The sequence below is a fragment of the Oryx dammah genome, unplaced genomic scaffold, assembly GCF_014754425.2.
Source record: "Oryx dammah isolate SB20612 unplaced genomic scaffold, SCBI_Odam_1.1 HiC_scaffold_10, whole genome shotgun sequence".
NCBI classification, from domain to species: domain Eukaryota; kingdom Metazoa; phylum Chordata; class Mammalia; order Artiodactyla; family Bovidae; genus Oryx; species Oryx dammah.
In genome coordinates this window covers 44,004,612-44,018,686 of record NW_024070194.1, presented here as the reverse complement: position 1 = coordinate 44,018,686, position 14,075 = coordinate 44,004,612, and the positions used below count along the sequence as shown (strand labels likewise).

The following is a 14,075-nucleotide window of genomic DNA, read 5'->3' as shown; positions in this document are numbered from 1 at the left end:
GTGTGTGTGTGTGTGACTGTGTGACTGTGTGACTATGATTGTCTTGATTTGGCTGCCCCCAAAAGCAGACACTAAGATAAGGATTCAAGTGCAGATAGTTTGCAAGGGAGGGTTTTATAAGGACCAAACTTTAATATCTCAGAGACATCCCAGTGCATTACTGTGGGTGTCACAGACGCTTCTGTCCATGCCACCAGAGCAAGAATCGAAAACTCTGGAAGTTACAGCAGTGACCTCTCTGGTACATAAAAGCAGCGTATTGCAGCATGTCACAGAGTACAAATAAGGAGCCACTGAACAGAGCAGAAACAGGCAGTGGCCAAACGTCCTAGCAGGAGGGCAGGGAAGGTCCAGAAAGAGTCGGAGAGGCTCAGGCATGAGTTTGGGTTGATTCTTATTACAACTGGTCAGAGGAAACCGAAGTTCAGATCTCCCATGGCTGCAGTGGAAATTCACAGCAAAGAGAACCTTTGGTCACTTGTCACCAGGAGGTCGAGCAAGGAGGGAGGGCTGAGGCTTAGGCAGCGACCTAGACCCCGGCCGACATCTCTGCACCAGCTCTGAGCCTGTCATGAAGAGGGGAAGGGAAAAGGCTGTGTGATCAAGCCAGCTCCCTGGGGGCGATTGGAGCCTTATCTCACAGGGACCTTGGGAGACAGCACAGGACAGCACCTGAGAGCTTTCCCACCTGGGTGGTCGGGGAGCCGGGAGTCATATACGTTCAGCATTTCACCTGCCCACGGCTACCAGCCTCGGATTCATCAACTTGCTGGCCCAGGTTTGCTGTGTGGCTAGAAGTTATGGCATGCAAATGTCAGGTGTGAAAACACCATGAGGAGGGGGCTGCCAATCAGGAACGTTCTCAGTGTCCAGTATTGTGGGAGCTCCATTCCGGAAGGGACAGGGCCAGTTTCCACACACATCACTACTGAAAACAGATGTGAAAAAGGCCCTGAGTACTCAACCAGGGACTGTGGACAGTAGATTCCTAAAAGCAGGGTTCTCCCTGTACAGCTCAGCAACAGGAAGCGGGAGGCTGGAAAGGACCAATCCCTCTGGGAATGGAGGGGAGCAGACAGACAGTGGGGACCACAGACAGCAGCGAGATGCTGAAACCATTAAGGGTGCCGTGGTCCAAGGTCTGAGTGTACATGGAAGACCGGGGGAAGATGACAGAGGTTTGGACTAAAGACCCTGCAGGACTGGGAGTGATTGATGGGCCGAATGAAGCGGGGATTCAAGCCTGGTGCTGTCATTAAGAGAGGGGAGCCTGGACTTCAGGGGAAAGGAATGTTGAGTGGAAAGACAGCATTTCAGAGACAGAAAGCAAAAAGGAGTGCTTCTTTCTATACTTTTTTGTAGACAGATCTTTCTGAGTTCAGCAAAGGGAGTGGGGAGGTAGGTGAAGAGGACCCTACAAACACTTTGTGGTTTGATTTTGCTTTGTTTTTGTTCCCCCTAAATTGGAAGCAGAGAAAACAAAGAGCCGTGATCCAGAAATCACACACGAGCCTGCCAGCTGAATGATTTGACTTCTGTCCACTCCTTTTGTGTACCTTAGTGGAATCATAGAGGGATTGAAAATAATCAAAAACAGGTAACAGGAAGGAAAAGGAAGCACTCGCGCTCTGGGAAGAGTCTGTGATGAAGCCTTGGTTAAAATAGTAGCTTCGGGCTGCAGGGGAGCCTTGTGTGTATAGATGGAGGAGTCCTTGATGCCCTAGCAGGCAGGTGAGATAAGGATATATGGGTAAAATCCTTTGTCAACCAAAATGCCATAGACAGATTAGGGCCCTGTTCTGGTCATAGCAGGGAGATAGCTTTGTCGTAGCCAGACCCCCGGCCCCAATTTGGGTTAGGCCAGAGGGGACTATGAAGGCTTCCCTGGTGGCTCAGTGGTAAAGAATCCGCCTGCCAATGCAGGAGACATGGGTTTGATCCTTGGGTCGGGAAGATTCCCTGGAGAAGGAAATGACAGCCCACTCCAGTATTCTTGCCTGGGAAACCCCATGGACAGAGGAGCCTGGTGGGCTATAGTCCGTGGGGTGGCAAAGAATTGAGCACTACTTAACAACCACACAGCAACAAAGGGCACTGTGAGAAGGATGGTTTGGCCCTGTATTGAAGCAGACATGAATTATCTCCCTGGCTTTAATGGAAACACTCTCAGCCTCTGGACAAAAGCAAGAGTGTGAGGTCCTCAGGGGGATAATAGAATTCACCTCTAATCCTCCTTTTTGTTGGGGACCTGATACAACCATCCAAAGAGACGGAGAGCTTGTCTTACCAAGATAACCAGCTTGGGTGGATTCTCAGGCATATTTTCCAGTGTTCTGTTATCTGCAGTAACTTGAGGTCAATAGAAGCTGATTGCTGAGGGTCATAAATATCCCTGGCCCCAAAGCAAGAGTGCCTGTGGGACCTTGATCTCAGACCCAGGGTTGAATGTTTATCAGTGCTGACTGGACCTCCATGTGAAGGATGCTGGGCGGGCAGAGGCAGCTGGTGTAGGATGAAGGCGGGACTAGGGGGTCAGGGGCAGAGTTCAGGAGGGTGGACCCGTAGTGAGGAGGCAGCAGTTTCAGGATAGAGGGGGAAGGAGAGAAAGCAGAGCAGGAGCACCGCGGCTGGGCTGCTGTGAGGGAGAGAGCGTGGCCTCATACACTGGAACTAAAAGCTCAAGAGCGATTAGGAGGCCTCAGGACTGTTGACTCCAAGCCTGTCCATTTTTCCAATGCCACAAGGTTATAACCCGGTCACTTGGGGTGAGCCTTACTCTCCTGCAAAAAAAAAAAAAAAGTTGAGTGAGGGTGAGAGAACCCCAGAGCAGCAGTGGAACCCGTGTCCATGTCCATCTTTTCAGGGATCCTAGGATGACCCAGCTGCCCTCCAGTAGTGACCTTAGTACCCATCTAACCTCATCCCTCCTGTGGAAGGAGAAGTCTACAGGGTCAAAGGCCATGCCTATCCAGAGACCCCATCCCCAGCCACCTCTGGCTCCAGATTCTCCGCCCTCGGAATCCCTGTCCGCACGCCCCCTACCCTCGTGCACAGGCTCCCCACGTCCCTCTGCCCGAGGGCTGGCTCCGCTTCTGGATATATAGTTAGTACTTTAGGTGCACCAACTGCAATAGTACGTCTCCACAGGCTGCAGAGTTGGGGAGGGAATGAGAGATGGACAGGGCTTGGATAGGAAGGAGTACGTCAAGGATGTATATTGTCACCCTGCTTATTTAACTTATATGCAGAGTACATGATGAGAAATACTGGACTGGAAGAAACACAAGCTGGAATCAAGATTGCTGGGAGAAATATCAATAACTTCAGATATGCAGATGACACCACCCTTATGGCAGAAAGTGAAGAGGAACTAAAAAGCCTCTTGATGAAAGTGAAAGAGGAGAGTGAAAAAGTTGGCTTAAAGCTCAACATTCAGAAAACGAAGATCATGGCATCCAGTCCCATCACTTCATGGGAAATAGATGGGGAAACAGTGGAAACAGTGTCAGAGTTTATTTTTGGGGGCTCCAGAATCACTGCAGAATGTGACTGCAGCCATGAAATTAAAAGACGCTTATTTCTTGGAAGAAAAGTTATGACCAATCTAGATAGTATATTCAAAAGCAGAGATATTACTTTGCTGACTAAGGTCCATCTAGTCAAGGCTTTGGTTTTTCCAGTGGTCATGTATGGATGCGAGAGTTCGACTGTGAAGAAGGCTGAGCACCGAAGAATTGATGCTTTTGAACTGTGGTGTTGGAGAAGACTCTTGAGAGTCCCTTGGACTGCAAGGAGATCCAACCAGTCCATTCTGAAGGAGATCAGCCCTGGGATTTCTTTGGAAGGAATGATGCTAAAGCTGAAACTCCAGTACTTTGGCCACCTCATGCGAAGAGTTGACTCATTGGAAAAGACTCTGATGCTGGGAGGGATTGGGGGCAGGAGGAGAAGGGGACGACAGAGGATGAGATGGCTGGATGGCATCACTGACTCGATGGACCTGAGTCTGAGTGAACTCCGGGAGTTGGCGATGGACAGGGAGGCCTGGTGTGCTGCGATTCATGGGGTCGCAAAGAGTCAGACACGACTGAGCGACTGAACTGAACTGAACTGAACTGGATAGGAAGACTAGGGTGTCCACTGAGCCGTCCCAGGGCAAAGTAGGGTGACAAGCCGGGGAGGTAGGTTCAGGATAGCCCCGTGTCCTCGCAGTCAACACAGAACCCTGAGGAGTCTGAAAAATTTTAAATCGTAGCCAGGCTTTCCGAGTCCTTACACGGTCCATCTGCCATGGTAGGAGGATAGAACATGTTTTACAATTCGTCTTGTCGTTTTGACGTTTACCTTAAAAAAATTCAGACACAAAGTATGAGTCTCCATTTGTCCTCTCGTCCCAGGTTCTGAAATGACTGGTGTCCACCCAGCACCCCCTTGGAGGAATGAGAGCCCAGACAAGGGCAATGGCACGCTGTCTGCACTGTCCACTCAGATGCTCCGTTCATGGGTCCATTGACCTCAGTGCCTCTGCTCTTCCTTTCCCAGAGGTCTGAGCCCAAGGCTGTGATTATGACCCAAAGCTCTCTCCCTCTGACATGTGTCCTCTCACGCAAACACTCCGAATGAGAAAGGGTGATCCAGCTATGCCTTTCCCCCATCCCCCTGCTCTCCATGCTCACTGCGCCTGCCTGCCTGGCCTCCCTGCCCTCACATCGGTCAGACACTGCCCAAGAGGAAAGGAAGGGGTAGACCTTTGAGAGGAAACCTCTAAACTTCAAATAGAGCCTGCAGAAACTCTGTGGTAGTTGTAGCCTGTGCCAAACCCAGTCATACTGAATATGAAGCTGGATTTGTGAAATGCCCCAATTGTATGTGCTTATCTCTCCCAGCAAAACTGCAGAAGTGCCTGGCCAGCTGAGAGAGAGACTTTTAAACATGCCTGAACTTCAGAGGCACAATTTCAAACAAAAACCATCTTTTTGATGATGGCAGCAGACATCCCTGAGAACCTTACTGAGCTCTGTGGGTTTCCATGACTCTTCAGTAGCCAACATAAAATATTAAATTATTTTGGAGAGCAACTGTTTATTTGTATATGTGTCTCCCTTGATAACACCGATTCTGACTGTGAGATAGAATTAAATACATTGTTCATAGGGCACTTACTCTGTGTAGAAGTGTTTCATTACTTTGGTACTGGATGGTGTGCTTCCACTCAGCACCCCACATGGAATGTGCAAAATCAGGAGGATATTTCCAGAGAAGGCTTAGCTATTCTCCAGCCCACTTCCTAAGAACAAGGATGGGAATTTTAAGGGTCTAATCCCCATAACACATGATCTGGGTACATGCACAGACACACAGAGAAGCCGACTTGCTCAGTTTTCTTTTATTGGGTGTTTGGCAGCTTTCTGTGGACTTCTTTTGCTTTGTGGTCTCCAGCGAAGCTGTGCTGGCTTGAACACATACCTGGAGGCCTCTCAAGGATTGTGATTTGTGCAGAAATGAAAGATCTGAGAAGTATGAGTGGCTGAGGATGTGGAGACGACAACAGGTCTGTACATTATAGAGAAAGGAGAGGCTTTCAGATCATGTACTTTGAAAGAGAGATCCGGCCACAGAGAACACATGGACCCCATAAACCAACACCTTGTATTTCAGGGCCATGTAAAGAGCATTTCGTCCAGCATGCACGGGTCAACCGTGCATGTTCCTGGCATCCGAACTTTCTGTGTTGTTCCTGAGGCTGTTTTCTTCATGAATTCATATTCTTGGATGAAGCCATTCCCTAAAAACCCTTCCTTCCAGACTCCATGATGTCTCTGTAAAATCTCACATGCATTTATCAAGCACTTAAGTGCCAGGCGCCATGAAAGGTCCTGGAGAGACCACTGTGAATAAGGCATGTGGATCCCCAGCGTCCAGTTGGGTAAAGGAAGCTCTTTTTCTTCTTCGCTCCACCCTCTAAGGATGTGGAACCTTCTGAGTTGAAAATAGCAGACTGAGTGTATGGCTTCTTTCAGTGTTCTTGATGCTACTGCTTAACTTGGTGAAGATAATAATCAGAAATAGTTCATGTCTTAGTAGGAACAAATAATGTGGTTTCTTGGATAAAGCACTGGTTTCCATCTGGGAACCTTATTTCTTACTTTTGCTGTCCTGTATGACTTCCGCATCTGAAGAATCAAGTGAAAGAAACCTCTTCGGATGGGGAATGGGTAGTGGAGAATGGGTGAAGCTGGTGCAGTGGGAGCTGGAGTCAGTTTGCTCTGCTCAGTAGAGTTGACTTAAATTTTCATGAATTCTGCAAGCTCACTGATACCATGTTGGTAATTTGAAATTGGCCACAATAAGTGAAAGAGGGGAGTGAGAAAGTTGACATAAAACTCAACATTCAGAAAACTAAGATCATGGCATCCAGTCCCATCACTTCATGGCAAATAGATGGAGAAACAGTGGAAACAGTGACAGGCTTTATTTTGTTGGGCTCCAAAATCACTGCAGATGGTGACTGCAGCCATGGAATTAAAAGATGCTTGCTCCTTGGAAGAAAAGCATTAACCAACCTCAGTTCAGTTCAGTTCAGTCACTCAGTCGTGTCCGACCGATTCTTTGTAACCCCATGGACTGCCGCATGTCAGGCTTCCCTGTCCATTGCCAACTCCCAGAGGTTACTCAAACTCATGTCCATTGAGTCGGTGATGCCATCCAACCATCTCATCCCCTTCTCCTACTGCCTTCAATCTTTACCAGCATCAGGGTATTTTCCAGTGAGTGGCCAAAGAATTGGAGTTTCAGCTTTAGCATCAGTCCTTCCAATGAAAATTCAGGACTGGTTTTCTTTAGGATGGACTGGTTGGATCTCCTTGCAGTCCAAGGGACTCTCAAGAGTCTTCTCCAACACCACAGTTCAAAATCATCAATTATTTGGGACTTAGCTTTCTTTATAGTCCAACTCTCATGTCCATACATGAGTACTGGAAAAACCATAGCTTTGAGTCGACGGACCTTTGTTGGCAAAGTCATGTCTCTGCCTTTTAATATGCTGTCTAGGTTGATCGTAACATTTTTTCCAAGGAGCAAGTGTCTTAATTTCAGGGCTGCAGTCACCATCTGCAGTGATTTTGGAGCCAAAAAAAAAAAAAAAAATGTCACTGTTTCCATTGTTTCCCCATCTATTGGCCATGAAGTGATGGGACATGATCTTAGTCTTCTGAATGTTGAGTTTTAAGCCAACTTTTTCACTCTCCTCTTTCACTTTCATCAAGAGGCTCTTTAGTTCTTCTTCGAATTCTGCCATAAGGATGATGTCGTCTGCATATCTGAGGTTATTGATGTTTCTCCTGGCAATCTTGATTCCAGCTTGTGCTTCTTCCAGCCCAGCGTTTCTCATGATGTACTCTGCATATAAGTTAAATAAGCAGGGTGACAATATACAGCCTTGATGTACTCCTTTCCTGATTTGGAATCAGTCTGTTATTCCATGTCCAGTTCTAACTGTTGCTTCCTGACCTGCATATATATTTCTCAGGAGGCAGGTCAGGTGGTCTGGTATTCTCTCTCAGAAATTTCCACAGTTTTTTGTGATCCACACAGTCAAAGGCATTGGCATAGTCAATAAAGCAGAAGTAGATGTTTTTCTGGAACTCTTGCTTTTTCGATATCCAACAGATGTTGGCAATTTGATCTCTGGTTCGTCTGCCTTTTCTAAATCCAGCTTGAACATCTGGAATTTCATGGTTCCCGTACTGTTGAAGCCTGGCTTGGAGAATCAAATTCCTTACGATTATACAGTGGAAGTGAGAAATAGATTTAAGGGATTAGATCTGATAAGACAGAGTACCTGAAGAACTATGGATGGAGGTTCATGACATTGTACAGAAGGCAGGGATCAAGACCACCCCCAAGAAAAAGAAATGCAAAAAGGCAAAATGGTTGTCTGAGAAGGACTTACAAATAGATGTGAAAAGAAAAGAAGTGAAAAGCAAAGGAGAAAAGGAAAGTTATACCCAATTGAATGTAGAGTTCCAAAGAATAGCAAGGAGAGATAAGAAAGCCTTCCTCAGTGATCAATGCAAAGAAATAGAGGAAAACAATAGAATGGGAAAGACTAGAGATCTCTTCAAGAAAATTGGAGATACCAAGGGAACATTTCATGCAAAGATGGGCTCAATAAAGGACAAATGGAATGGACCTAACAGAAGCAGAAGATACTAAGAAGAGGTGGCAAGAATACACAGAGGAACTACACAAAAAAGATCTTCACGACCCAGATAATCACGATGGTGTGATCACTTACCTAGAGCCAGACATCCTAGAATGTGAAGTCAAGTGGGCCTTAGGAAGCATCACTACAAACAAAGCTAATGGAGGTGATGGAATTACAGCTGAGCCATTTCAAATCCTAAAAGATGATGCTGTGAAAATGCTGCAGTCAAAATGCCAGCAAATTTGGAAAACTCAGCAGTGGCCACAGGACTGGAAAAGGTCAGTTTTCATTCCAATCCCAAAGAAAGGCAATACCAAAGAATGTTCAAACTACCGCACAGTTGCACTCATCTCACATGCTAGCAAAGTAATGACCAACCTAGACAACATATTAAAAAGCAAAGATATCACTTTGCTGACAAAAGTCTGTGCAGTCAAATGTATGGTTTTTCCAGTGGTCATGTATGGATGTGAGAGTTGGGCGTTAAAGAGAACTGAGCACTGAAGAATTGACGCTTTTGAACTGTGGTGTTGGAGAAGACTCTTGAGAGTCCCTTGGGCTGCAAGGAGATCCAACCAGTCCATCATAAAGGAAATCAGTCCTGAATATTCATTCGAAGGACTGATGCTGAAGCTGAAACTCCAATACTTTGGCCACCTGATGGGAAAAACTGACTCATTGGAAAAGACCCTGATGCTGGGAAAGATTGAAGGCGGGAGGAGAAGGGGATGACAGAGGATGAGATGGTTGGATGGCATCACTGACTCGATGGACATGAGTTTGAACCAGCTCCAGGAGTTGGTGATGGACAGGGAAGCCTGGCGTGCTGTGCTCCACAGGGTTGCAAAGAGTCGGACTGAACTGAACTGACAGAGTATTTCCCCTTCAAAGTAGGCAAATGCTAAATCTTGGAGGCTTTAATCCCCAGAAAGTCAGTTGTTGAATATTTTCCAGCATATCACTGATTAAAGGGAAAGATAAATATTCTAATGATGAAGTAGAAAGTGTGGAAAGACACTTGCACCTTTGGAATGGGGATAGAAGAGGTGGAAATGTGCCTTTTGATTGTCTTCCTCACCCCTCAGTTGAAACATCTTCCTTTGGTTGGTCCAAAGGCCTCTGTTCCTTGTATTCATCTAGGAAACCCCTACCAGAGATGACATCCACAAGTTCTGTCCTGGCTTGATGGGGCTTTTTCTTTATCAGTATGTATTTTATTCCAACATCTTTGTTTTTTTTTTTAATTCAAGTGTAGTTGATTTACAATGTTGTGTTAGTTTCAGGTGTACAGCAAAGTGATTCAGCTATATTCTTCTTCAGATTCTTTTCCATTATAGGTCATTACAATATACTGAATTTAGTTCCCTGTGCTATACAGTTCAGTTCAGTTGCTCAGTCGTGTCCGACTCTTTGCAACCTCGTGAATTGCAGCATGCCAGGCCTCCCTGTCCATCACCAACTCCCGGAGTTCACCCAAACCCACGTCCATCGAGTCAGTGATGTCATCCAGCCATCTCATCCTCTGTCGTCCCCTTCTCCTCCTGCCCCCAATCCCTCCCAGCATTAGGGTCTTTTCCAATGAGTCAACTCTTCGCATGAGGTGGCCAAAGTACTGGAGTTTCAGCCTCAGCATCAGTCCCTCAGTAGGTCCTCCTTATTGGTTATTATTGGTTATCTGTTTTACATATAGTAGGGTATAACTGTCAATCCACAGATAATTTGTGAATTTATTCCTCCCCCGCTTCCTCTTTGATAACCATGTTTGTTTTCTGTGTCTGTGAGTCTGTTTGTTTTGTAAATAAGTTCATTGTATCATATTTTAGATTCCATGTATAAAAGATATCATATGATATTTGTCTTTCTCTGGCTTACTTCACTTAGTGTGATGATCTGATGATGTAAGATGATCAACATCCGTGCTACTTCAAGTGGCATTATTTCATTCTTTTTTGTGGCTGAGTAGTATTCCATTGTATTAATATCTATAGCCTATCTTATTGATTCCTCTGTTGATGAACATTTAGGTTTCTTCCAAGTCTTGGCTTTTGTAAATAGTACTGCAGTGAACATTGGGGTGCATGTATTTTTTAAAACTAGAGAGTTTTTGTCTTTTCCAGATACATGCCCAGGAGTGGGATTACTGGGTCATGTGGTAACTGGGTTTTCAGTTTTTACGGAACCTCCACACTGTTGTCCACAGTGGCTGCGCCAATTTACATCCCCACCAGCAGTGTAGGAGGATGACAGCTCTCTGTGACAGAGAAGCAAGACACCCACACTTTAGGCAAAATGTCCTGGTTTGAGTTACCAGGTGTAGGGGACACTGTTCAGTCCTTCCTGTCTCCTTTGGGTACGAAGTGTCTCCATGCACACTGGCCTGATTTCCAACTGCCAGCTTTGCCCAAAGGCTCTCTTTGGCTCAGAGAGTCCAATCTACCCACACCAGGGGTATGTGGGAGCAGCTGGTGACCCAAGGCCCCTTAGGGGCAGCTTCCCAGCGTTCCCTGGGGGGAGTTGAACGAATATTCCAGCTCCCTGGCCCCTCAGTTGGGACCCGAGGCCAGTCTACACTGGCTTTCAGAGCTCCCAGCCCTGGAGGGCTGCAGTCCACTTGCCCCTGGCTGCTTGCTTGAAGCTGCACTTTGTACTGGCTGCCCTTCCTCCCCTGTGTCACACCCTCTGCTTGACCAGTGCATCATGAACCCACCTCCAATAAACCACTTGGACATGAATTCTTGACTGAGGGTGTCTGGAGACAGTTTACTCAATTTTTTTTAAAAAAAGTGTGTTACTTCATCTATTGTATCTTCAGTGTGGACTCCATCCAGGTCCTGCCAGGTTATAAACCTTCAGTTAAAATGAACCACCAGTGTAGACACTTCTGGGGCTTCCCAGGTGGCAAAGTGGTAAAGAATCCACCTGCTAGTGCAGAAGATGGTGCAAGAGACATGGTTTCCATCCCTGGCTCGGGAAGATCCCCTGGAGAAGGAAATGGCAACCCACTCCAGTGTTCTCACCTGGGAAATCCCACGGACAGAGGAGCCTGGCGGGCCACAGTTCATGGGGTCAAAAGAGTCAGACGCGACTGGGCACGTGTGCACATACACACACACACACAGACACACACACCATTGTGGCCAGAGCACTTCGAGAAAGAGAGCTCTAAACTCAGGTGCTCACATGTAGACAGCAAACCCGAGGGAGGCCTGAAGGGTGTGACTTCCCTCCATGGTGTCCTCTGGGTTCAGGGCCGATGTGGCTTATGGGGCTTCTTCACTTACGTGGAGTCATTGCACATGTGTGCTGGCTATGACCACCGACTACGTGGCGCTTTTCAAGTATTAGGAGCTTAAAAGACATATGCTTCTGAGAATGACCTTGGGGGCTACCCCTCTCCCTTCCTAGCCCTATTCCAGGCAGCAGCCCCGAGGCCCGAGGAGCGTCACTCAGAAGGGACAGGGAGAAGGAGGCAGGCGGTAACTCTTGGATGGCCCGAGGGGTCAGATGAGGGCAGCGGGTAGGGGGTGAAGGGGCAGTGTCCCATCGGTGAGGAGGAGGAGGAGCTTGTAACAGCCAAGCTGCCATCCTGTGTCCAGGGCACATTCACTGCCCTTGGTGGAGGCGTCCACACCTGCTTTGTAGGCATCAGCAAAGCTTCTGCAGCATCTCTGTGAGACCCCCTGTTTTCCAAGGGGAAGGCCCTCCCCTGGAATTGGTTACAGGACAACCGTGTGAATGGCTGAAATGCACAGTCTCACTGTGAACACCTTCCTAAAAAAAGGAGAAAGATTATTTTTATTCTCCTCGGTTACTCTTGTAAAAGTCAAGACACAGCATTGTTTCTAATTCTCTTTAAAAACAGTTACTAAGAGCCTGGAAATACAGTTCTTCTCTTCTGGTTTCTTACTTCCCGTAAATTAGTTTCTCTTTTCAACAAAAGATGTTTATGATCTTCAAAATGCTTTAAAGAGTTTGACGACTAAGAGAAAAAAATCAGTGCTGGGCAGGGAGACAAGATACTCAAAGAACAAATTTTAAATGTAAATAACTTGAGTCATCCAGCCAGGGGCTGGAATAGAGATTTTTCTATCCAACTTGTAAAATCCTCGGTCATACAAAGATAATTACGGAAATATTCAGAGACCTTCCCAGGACCCAGACACAGACCCGCCCCACTGGCTCTTACCTCTTAGTAAAGACAAAAAATGTTCACAAGAGGGAGGACCTGCCGTCGTCGGAGCCGCTCAAGGAACCAGGCAGATAGGTGACATGCCTGTCCCAGGACCGGCCTCGACCTGACAGGTCCCCGGCGGGGTGAGTCACTTTCTTCTACTTCAGTTCGTTTGGCTGTAAAATGATTATAATAATGAAAGCTTGTTTACCAAGGGCCGAAGTCCACTTTGCCTTGCTTCATTCAGCTGCTAGAAGGAAGAAGGAAGACGGGAGTGATTAGAAAGCTTTCAGGGCCAACTTGCACAGCAGCAGGCGATGAGAAACCCATGACTCCAAGAAGCTGAGTCTTTTAAACCAGACTTGTGAGTGGAGGTTGCCAGAGTCAGTATTATTGCTGCCGCTTTGGGGGTCCAAACTTGTACCTGAGGCGAACGGAATAGAACGGTAGAGGCTGGCTAAATAAATCCGGGAGAGGGGGTGTCTGTCTCGGATGCAGCTTCTCTTGCCAAGATCTGGCAAGCTGGAGTTTTAAGCAACAGCTGGAAACTTGCCAGTGACTTGGCTCCGTGGTTTGGTGAACTGGAGCCTGAGTGCCAGGTGTTCCAGCCCTGTCGGCCAGCCCTGCAGCCCAAGGTCAGGTAGTGGTACCCCAGCACCGTCCTCAGCGGCTACCAGTGGAAGGGGCTGGAAAGCCGGCCAGGAGCAGTCCTGGTCAGCACGGTCCACACCACCTGGAGCCCGATCGGACGGCACAGTGAGTCCTGGACACTGAAATCCCAGGACAGACTTCACCTCAGCACTTGCTCTTGGGGCCACATGGAAGCCATTGCCAGGCTTCTTCCAAAGTGGCCAAGCCTGACATAGGGGAAGAGTTGGGAATACTCGCTTCCTGCCTTTGTCCTGTAGTTGGACCACAGCGCCGGCTCTGTTTACATTCTTTCAGTGCTGTTATTGAAAGGGCTTGGCCGTGTCCTTCCAAAGTGTTCGCAGTGTCCTTCAGTCCCGTTCGGGTTTCTCTCTCTCTTTTTGCTAGCGTTCAGCTAGCATCTGGAAAGATCCACTGGACACGCTGGGCTTCTTTCTGGAGACTCTGCTCCACTGTTCAGGGAAACCAGGAAAGGAGCAAGCTTCCACCGTGTAAGTCTGGAGGAATTTGACAGCCTCTCTACCTACCGTACCTTTTCTGTTTGTTGGTTCAGTCTGTTTGTGTACTGGGGTGGTTTTAGGATGAGATTGTTGGTGTAACTCCAGGCTAGGTGAGGGATCAGGTGAGAACCACAAGTGGAAAGAGAGTCTCATCAGTTGTATTGGATTTCTGTCCATGTTGAGTTGGGGTGTCAGAGGCTATGATTTGGGAAGGAAACTGCTGCTCCAATAGGGAAGACCTGACACCCAAACTTCTTCCCGACCCACGAGAGCTTTAAGAATTCGAATAATGTGGATTTCATTCTCTGCAAAGGACCTGCTGTGGCCCTTGGCAGCCTGTCTTTGTCACCTGCCCTCATAGCCTTTTGAAGAAGCAGAGATGGAACCTGCATCCTTCAGAAGAAATGTGATGCATCTGCCAATTCCACACAGAATCCAGGCTGGTCGTTTCCTTGTGAACCACTTGAGGTGGACGTGTTCACGTTCAGTTTTCAGGAAGCTAATTAAGCTAGTAAACTTGAGGAATCCAGACTGCTCAGTGGTTATAGGC

At 47.3% G+C, this 14,075-nt stretch overlaps 1 protein-coding gene across 5 annotated transcripts in view; it reads left to right on the top strand.

The window, feature by feature from the left end:
- The window catches only part of RIN2 (Ras and Rab interactor 2), a 202,200-nt gene that overhangs the window by 86,175 nt on the left and 101,950 nt on the right, over nt 1-14,075 (top strand). The window contains exon 1 of one of the 5 annotated variants that reach the window (XM_040247965.1): nt 11,298-13,516. The exons of the other annotated variants lie outside the window; for them this stretch is intronic. The gene's annotated coding sequence lies outside the window, so the exon portion shown is untranslated. Of the gene's footprint in view, nt 1-11,297; nt 13,517-14,075 lie in introns of those variants that run through there. 5 annotated transcript variants of the gene reach the window in all.